Source organism: Trachypithecus francoisi, unplaced genomic scaffold (genome assembly GCF_009764315.1).
Source record: "Trachypithecus francoisi isolate TF-2019V2 unplaced genomic scaffold, Tfra_2.0 Lachesis_group13, whole genome shotgun sequence".
In the NCBI taxonomy this organism is placed as follows: domain Eukaryota; kingdom Metazoa; phylum Chordata; class Mammalia; order Primates; family Cercopithecidae; genus Trachypithecus; species Trachypithecus francoisi.
The window spans coordinates 47,898,449-47,905,900 of NW_022681458.1; positions in this window are offsets into that span (position 1 = coordinate 47,898,449).

Below are 7,452 nucleotides of genomic sequence, written 5' to 3' on the forward strand. Positions count from 1 at the left end.
AGAATGGCTCTCCTCTTCCTATTGGCCTTGTGGGGAATGCTGCCTTCTCTCTGGGATCTGTAAGTTAAAAATTGCTTCTGTTATTTCATTTTTTTTTTCTTTCTGTCTCCTCTGCCAGTCACTTGGATAACACCCAAACGTATCTTTACTCCTGGTCAGAGCTCTCCTAGAGAAGGGCTGTCTTGGTAGGAATATATTGGATCTCGGTCAGACAAGAGCCACAGAGATATCTTCCAGTATAAATGAGTTTCCTGTGAGAGGGACACTTGGTTACTGGTGGTACACTTTGGAATTAGGTCATCTGCCAGCCAGATTCTGGAGCTTGGGTATGTACTGGAGTATGTAACATAATGGAGTGTTATAAAGCTTTAAAAAAAACCCACACACAAGAATTGGGCAACACTTTCCAAAACCTCTCTGTATTGGATTTTTTTAAATAAATCGTTACATGAGTGTGTATATATATATATATATTCATTTTATTTATTATATGGGTGCACATATATATGTACTCATTATATTTGTGTACATATATATTTATTTTATTTGCATGTATATATATACACTCATTTTATTTGTGTATATGTGTGTGTGTGTGTGTATATATATATACTCATTGTATTTGTTTCTAACGTTAGTTTCTGATGAGCCTCTTCTATGAGGGCCAGACTCCAGTTCGCTGCCAATGTGCACCAGGTTATCTATTTCTTTCGTTAGTTTCTTATTAGTGACCACAGAAAACCCTCCATTGATTGAAGCCTACTTTATTAAACTGTATTTATCTAATGCATTGCTAGTGAAAATTGCTTCCTCAAATACATTCTGAAAATTACTGTTATTGCTCCTCCTTACTGATTAACCAGAAATGGCTTTCTCCCTTACTCGCATAATTCTGCAGTTTCTACTTTGTGTCCATGAAGTTCCTCTGCCTCTGATTCCTTCCCTGAATCCATAGTTCTTCTACTGGCTACTGCTGGAAACACAGACACAGACACACACCTTTCTGATATGAAGAGGGCTTCATTCTGCACCAGACTTTTCTGAAGGAACAAATCCACAATTGGGACATTAAAAATAAGTCTCTGTAAAAATATTAACTATTTTTGTCTGGCTCTGGATCAGCTCTGCAGTTTTACATTTTACCCATCACAAACCTACATTTTCACATAAAGTACCATGTGTATAGTTACAGTTACGTCACTTCTCATGAAATGTATACACTTTGAGTGACTGGAATAATTCTGAGAAATCATATATAATGTAAATATAGTTGTTATTTACAATGTAAGGATCTGTTATGTATATACTAACATATGGCCGTAGTCATAGATCGGTATTTTCAATAAATTAACTAAAATTTACAGGCTCAAAACCATAAAATTAATTAATTAAAATGTAAAGTGAACAATTATTATTTTAAACATTTATTTTAAATATTTATATTTGGCAAAATCTCATGTGTTATTATGATTAGCCTTTGGATCACATTGCACAACAGAATCACATGTATTTTAATGTCAAATTTTTAAAAATGCTTTCATAAAACGTTTTTGAAGAAAATTCTATTTATTTTTGTCTGACCTTAATTCAAGTAAATGTTTAAGAATTTGCTTTCTTTTTTTTTTTTTTTTTTTTTTTTACTCTGGTTAACTTCCATTACTTTAGTTTAAAATCTCCTTTTATTCTGAGGAATGTTGAAATATCCAAATATTACAGAATCTACTACATTTCTGAGATTTTGCTTAATCCTCCTGGAAAGGGGTACACGTTAATCACCACTTCACCACTTGCAAACGCATTGCATTTTTAAACTGCTGCTGAGCTATTTGTTACAGAGTACAGAAAGAAATATCTGATAGCTTTCTTGACTAGAAACAGAGATATAAACACATTTTTTGACAATGTAAAAAAGCCTCAGGAGCATTTTCTTTCCTCAAATGTTCCTTATACTTACGATTTGCAGCTCTAAACATTAAAAAAGACAAGCCATGATCCTTCTTGCTTCCAAGTACTTAGAAAAAAGATGTGTTAAATGCTAACTGTGTGTGTCAGAAAGTGATATTAGTTATCTTTTTAGCTTAACTAAGAGCTCAGAATGTCCCAGGATTTACTGAGATTTGGAGTCATGTATCAGGCCAACATTGTATTGTGGGCTGCGTACTAACGTGGACACACAAGTATGCATTCACAAACATGTAGAGAAAATGCTAGGCATTAGTGAATGTTCTGGCAAGAGATAAGGGAAGCTACAGCGAAAAACAGAAATGCATTTTTTTCTCTATCAAATCAGCCTATATGTTCACAGTTAGAAAATTCTATAGCTTTTAATAACTTGTTTCTTTGTTGATTCTTTCTCTTGTCTGTTTTTGTTACTTAGGACACAACTAAGTGTATGTGCTTGAATATTTAGCATGTAGAGGCAGATATTTAGAATATGAAGCTTTTTGCTACCTCTTTGCTTACTGTCCTGTCTCACAAAATATTTATTTTATTATGTATCTTAATTCTCACAACACTTTCCTAAATGCTATTCGTGTGTGTGTGTGTGTGTGTGTGTTATGGTTTGACGTTTCTTACTTTCAAACATAGCTAGTAGTATTCTCATGGGACAACAGAAAGGTCCAACAAGCTTCAAATTTTCAACTCCTTTTAGTTATTTGCTGTAATTTTGGGAGGTTGAAGAATACACTTAAAACAAAATTATTTGCTGTTTAATTATATAAAGTTGTTGTATAGACTTTATTCTCTCACAAAAATAATTATTTCAAGAATTTTGAGCACGGATGGACTTAATCTCTTTGTCAATTTCACTCATTATGCAATATTCATAGCAAATAAAGAACTTAACGTTACATATTTACATATTTAATCTAGCCCTTGTTGCATAACCATGAGAGAGAAATCAAATTAAACCTGATGAATGCATTACTATGAGTTCTTATCTTTCATTGATGATGAAGAAGCTATTACACAGTCTTAGTTAAATATTAATGCCAGAAGTTTATGTAAGTGCAAACATTTTTAAAGGAGTTTTACTCTCTATCTGATGTTACTTTCCAGTAAAATATAAGTTTTTTTAAAGATTTATCTTATTTTATTTATTTATTTATTTTACTAACTGTTGCTGGAATATAAATTTTGAGTACTTATTCTCATCTTCAAAATAAGCATTTCCATCACTGGTTTTCTCTAGAAGTTTACAACTCAAAGTATTTAGTTCTATTAATTAGCTATAAATAAGCAAGAAATATGCTTATATAAAAGCAGGTTAAATTAATCTGTTATTTGTGTTAGAAAAAAAAAACTTATTTTTCCACAGGCATGAAGATTTTTAAAAAATTGTTCCTTTCCCAAAATAAATTTTCCACAAATATTTGTTTAGTAATAAATGAATTTAATATTTAAATGAGTAGATAATCTTTATGAGGGTTTTCATACCTCATGTTTCATATTAAGCTTTGATTTTGAATATAGTTCTAATGTTTTTATTTTCATACTTTTTATCATGATTTGAGATATTTAACTTTAATTCTTTACATGTTAAAGAGTCTAATAACAACAGCTGACATTTATTAAGCATTTACTGTGTCCCTGACATAGTAATTATTAATGCATTGATGCACTTAATCATTTCAAATCTTAATGTCAATGTCATTATTAGCCAGTTATACTAATAGAAGAGTTTCAGGAACGCTATAGTCATGATAGGTCAACTTAAATTTCTCATAAAATAAAGAGGTTTGAGCACCTCCACCCCGATCCCTAAAACAACAGGATTAGACATTATTTCTAAATTATCTACTATCATAATATTGGCAGGTAAACATCTGTGGGGAGACGTAACTTACCAATTTTAAAACCCAATGCATAACTTTTGAAACTGAAATAGGTCACTCATTAAAGAATCATTCTACATTCCTCAATGGCCTAGCCAGTCAAAGAGTTGCATTTTTAGAAGCGACATACAAATACATGACTTTGTTGGCCAATTTAAAAAGTAATCCTTATCTCTTGAGAAATATGGCAATTGGTTATGATTATCAAAACAATGAGTCAATGTGTAAGAAAGACGTCTTGTTCTATAAAACGATCTCAGGCCAACTACAAAAAAAGTGAATGAATGTCCAGCTAATTCACCTTTAACCCTACCGTATATTGTGTTCCTGTGCATCACTCAGAGCCTAATGCCACTCAGGCTGAGTCTCTGCTCATTAACATCACTTCAGGATGTTCTTTCCATCATACCATTAAGATGCACCTGACCTCAATGATATTAGTGATATTAACATTCTTATAGTGATCTTTTGTTTTTTTTTTTAAAGATGTTTTAACCATAAGTAGCAAGTCTAATGGTGGAAATGTTGACTCTAAATCAGGCACTTAATAACACATTTAGAGTATCTGACACTCTTTACGTTATGTCATGTAAGTAACATCACTTCAAATTCCAGTCACTTGTTTATGGGATCCTTCTGTTAGATTTCTGTTTGTGACCTGGAGCAGAGCAACATTGTGTAGTTCTAGATAAGTTCTTAGATTTCCTGGACTCCTCATTTAACTCTAATCAAATAGAATTTTTTGAAAGTGTGGAATTGGATTGAAAGTATTTAAACTTGAAATAGCAAAAAAAAGCCAATATGTTGTTCCAATAAAGAAAACTGTAAAGTCGTTATGACATTCTATTGGCAACAAATCAGTTTTCTCCAATGCCGGTAGCTGTCACTGTGCAATTATAAGGCTGTCTGTAATTTGTTATACGATGGGGATGCCACTCTCTCTGTATAGAATTAAGCAAAAGATTATCAGCAAATGAAGGAAACACAGAAGATATTTTCTCCCTCTACAGAAAAGAACATGAAAGAATCTGTCAAATAGTTTTACATTTTTTGTGGTTTACTTGTTATCAAAGTTTAAAGTTATTTGTTATTTACCATTTTTATTATAAATCACAAGAAATATAAATATTGTTTTACTACCTGAAACTTGTCATATTGTTTTTAATCAATAAATATTTTGAAGATTATAATAATCATAACAGGAATTTTTTAACAGTATACTTAAAAAAAAAACACTACTCCTGTGTTCCAAAATTTTCAATCAAAATAAGGAGCCGAATTTACCCCCTAACGTTACCTTAATATGATTTCCAAAATGCAAATCTAACTCCGATTGAGAAAGCCAGCTGTGAAAGTATGTTGTGTTGACAGACACTGTGATTTTAATAATGTAATTTAGTGCTGTTCAGCTTTAGTGACCTTTTAAAGACTAAAATAAAAACATTACTCTCTGTGGTCTGAATCATTAAAGCTGCTTCAGCTTTCATACTTTACAATACAAACACTTCAAAACAAAGAAAGCCAGTAGGAATATGAGGTGAAATAGATTTTTAATAATTATAGGACAGAGTGCCATCACCCATACTGTAATAATTTGTCAAGATGAAGAAATAGTCAAGTCATTCATTTTCCTATGTCACCCACTCTCTAGTTATTGCATAAAAGTTTATTTTATTTATATTTTTAAAGTTTAATTATTAGAGCCTATAGTAAAGTTGTCCATACATTGTTCTTAAAGAGGCTTTAAAGAAGAGAGGTTAAGACTTGGGATATTGAGTCAGACTATTTGGGTTCAGGTTCTGGCTATATCACCTATTAAAATGATTATTCTTTGCCAGATAAGAAGTGAGGCAATTACTGTTATCTCAGTTTCTCTATCTGTAATATGGGATTGTTATACTTATAGACCATACAATTGTTCAGAAAAGTAAAACATTTGTAAATTTCTTTGAATATTACCAACAGAAAATAAGTCCTCAATATGTAGTATTGATTCATTTATATTTTTATCATCATTAACCATGAAATGAAATTGTAATCACATAGTTTATGCACTCACTAAGTTACCCCTGATTATCTAGTATGAATAATCTCAAGCAATTAGGGATGACTTAGCTAGATAAATGAATTTTCTTTACCTGATCATGTAGTTGATTAGAAAATAAAGATTTTTAATATTACACAGCTATATTGATGCTTGCATGTTTGTATCCTTTGGTAAGGACCTCAAATGTGAGAATAAGTATCAGATAAAAAAGATTGAAAAATAAATTTTAAAAATCATTATTAATGAGTGATTCTTACAACATTTTCTGTCATCAAATTCATTCCATATCTCTTCTTGTCATAAACACCTAAAATTTTTCCTCTCCTGTGACTCACACTGTTAGTTCAGTGCCAGATAAAAATTCACAGTTTTGCTTCATCACTAGAAAAAACATTGAGATGAAAAAACAACAGTGTCTCATGAGATGACTGCCTTTTACAATATGCCAAGAAGATTAAGGCTTCCATGTTTATGACAAATTAGTATATTTTTGGGTTATATTTTTAGAAAATGTGTTGTGAATGATCCAATTAAAAATGCTTAAATTCAACATACATTTGAATAGTTTCTTAGACTCAAAGCCTTTACTATTGATTAAAAACAAATGTGAATAGAACACTACTTATTAATTTAAAAAATGCCTTTTGGATTAAACTAACCTTTTTGACAAGTGGGAAATACTGTGAATATTTTTAAAAAGTAATCTTTTTCACTTATATTAGATGAATGATCTTGAATTAAGTGCAATTTTCTGTTAAAATGAAGACAGATATATCCATGCTTTTCATGATAGCATTTTAAGGTTTATAAATGTATAATACTGATACTTACTGAGGTCTTCCCTCTGATTTAAAGGTTCAATTTTTAAGATTATGTATTACTAGGCATTTGTTCTTTAAATAAAAAAAAAAAAAAAATGCAAAGTTGCTGCCTAGATGAACGAATAGGAACAGCTCAAGTCTATAGCTCCCAGTGTGAGTGATGCAGAAGATGGGTGATTTCTGCATTTCCAACTGAGCTGCTGGGTTCATTTCACTGGGGCTTGTTGGACAGTGGGTGCAGGACAGTGGGTACAACCCACGGAGTATGAGCCGAAGCAGGGTGAGGCATTGCCTCACCAGGGAAGCACAAGGGGTCGGGGAATTCCCTTTCCTAGTCAAGGGAAGCCATGACAGACTGCATCTGGAAAATTGGGTCACTCCCACCCTAACACTGCCTTTTCCAAAGGTCTTAGCAAAAGGCACACCAGGAGATTATATCCTGCACCTGGCTCGCAGGGCATAGCTGAACAAAAGGCAGCAGAAACTTCTGCAGACTTAAATGTCCTTGTCTGACAGCTTTGAAGAGAGTAGTGGTTCTCCCAGCACAAAGTTCGAGATCTGAAAATGGACAGACTGCCTCCTCAAGTGGGTCCCTGGCCCCCGAGTAGCCTAACTGGGAGGCACCTCCCTGTAGGGGCTGACTGACACCTCATGCAGCCAGGTGCCACTCTGAGACAAAGCTTCCAAAAGAACAATCAGACAGAAACATTTGCCGTTATGCAATATTTGCTGTTCTTCAGCCTCTGCT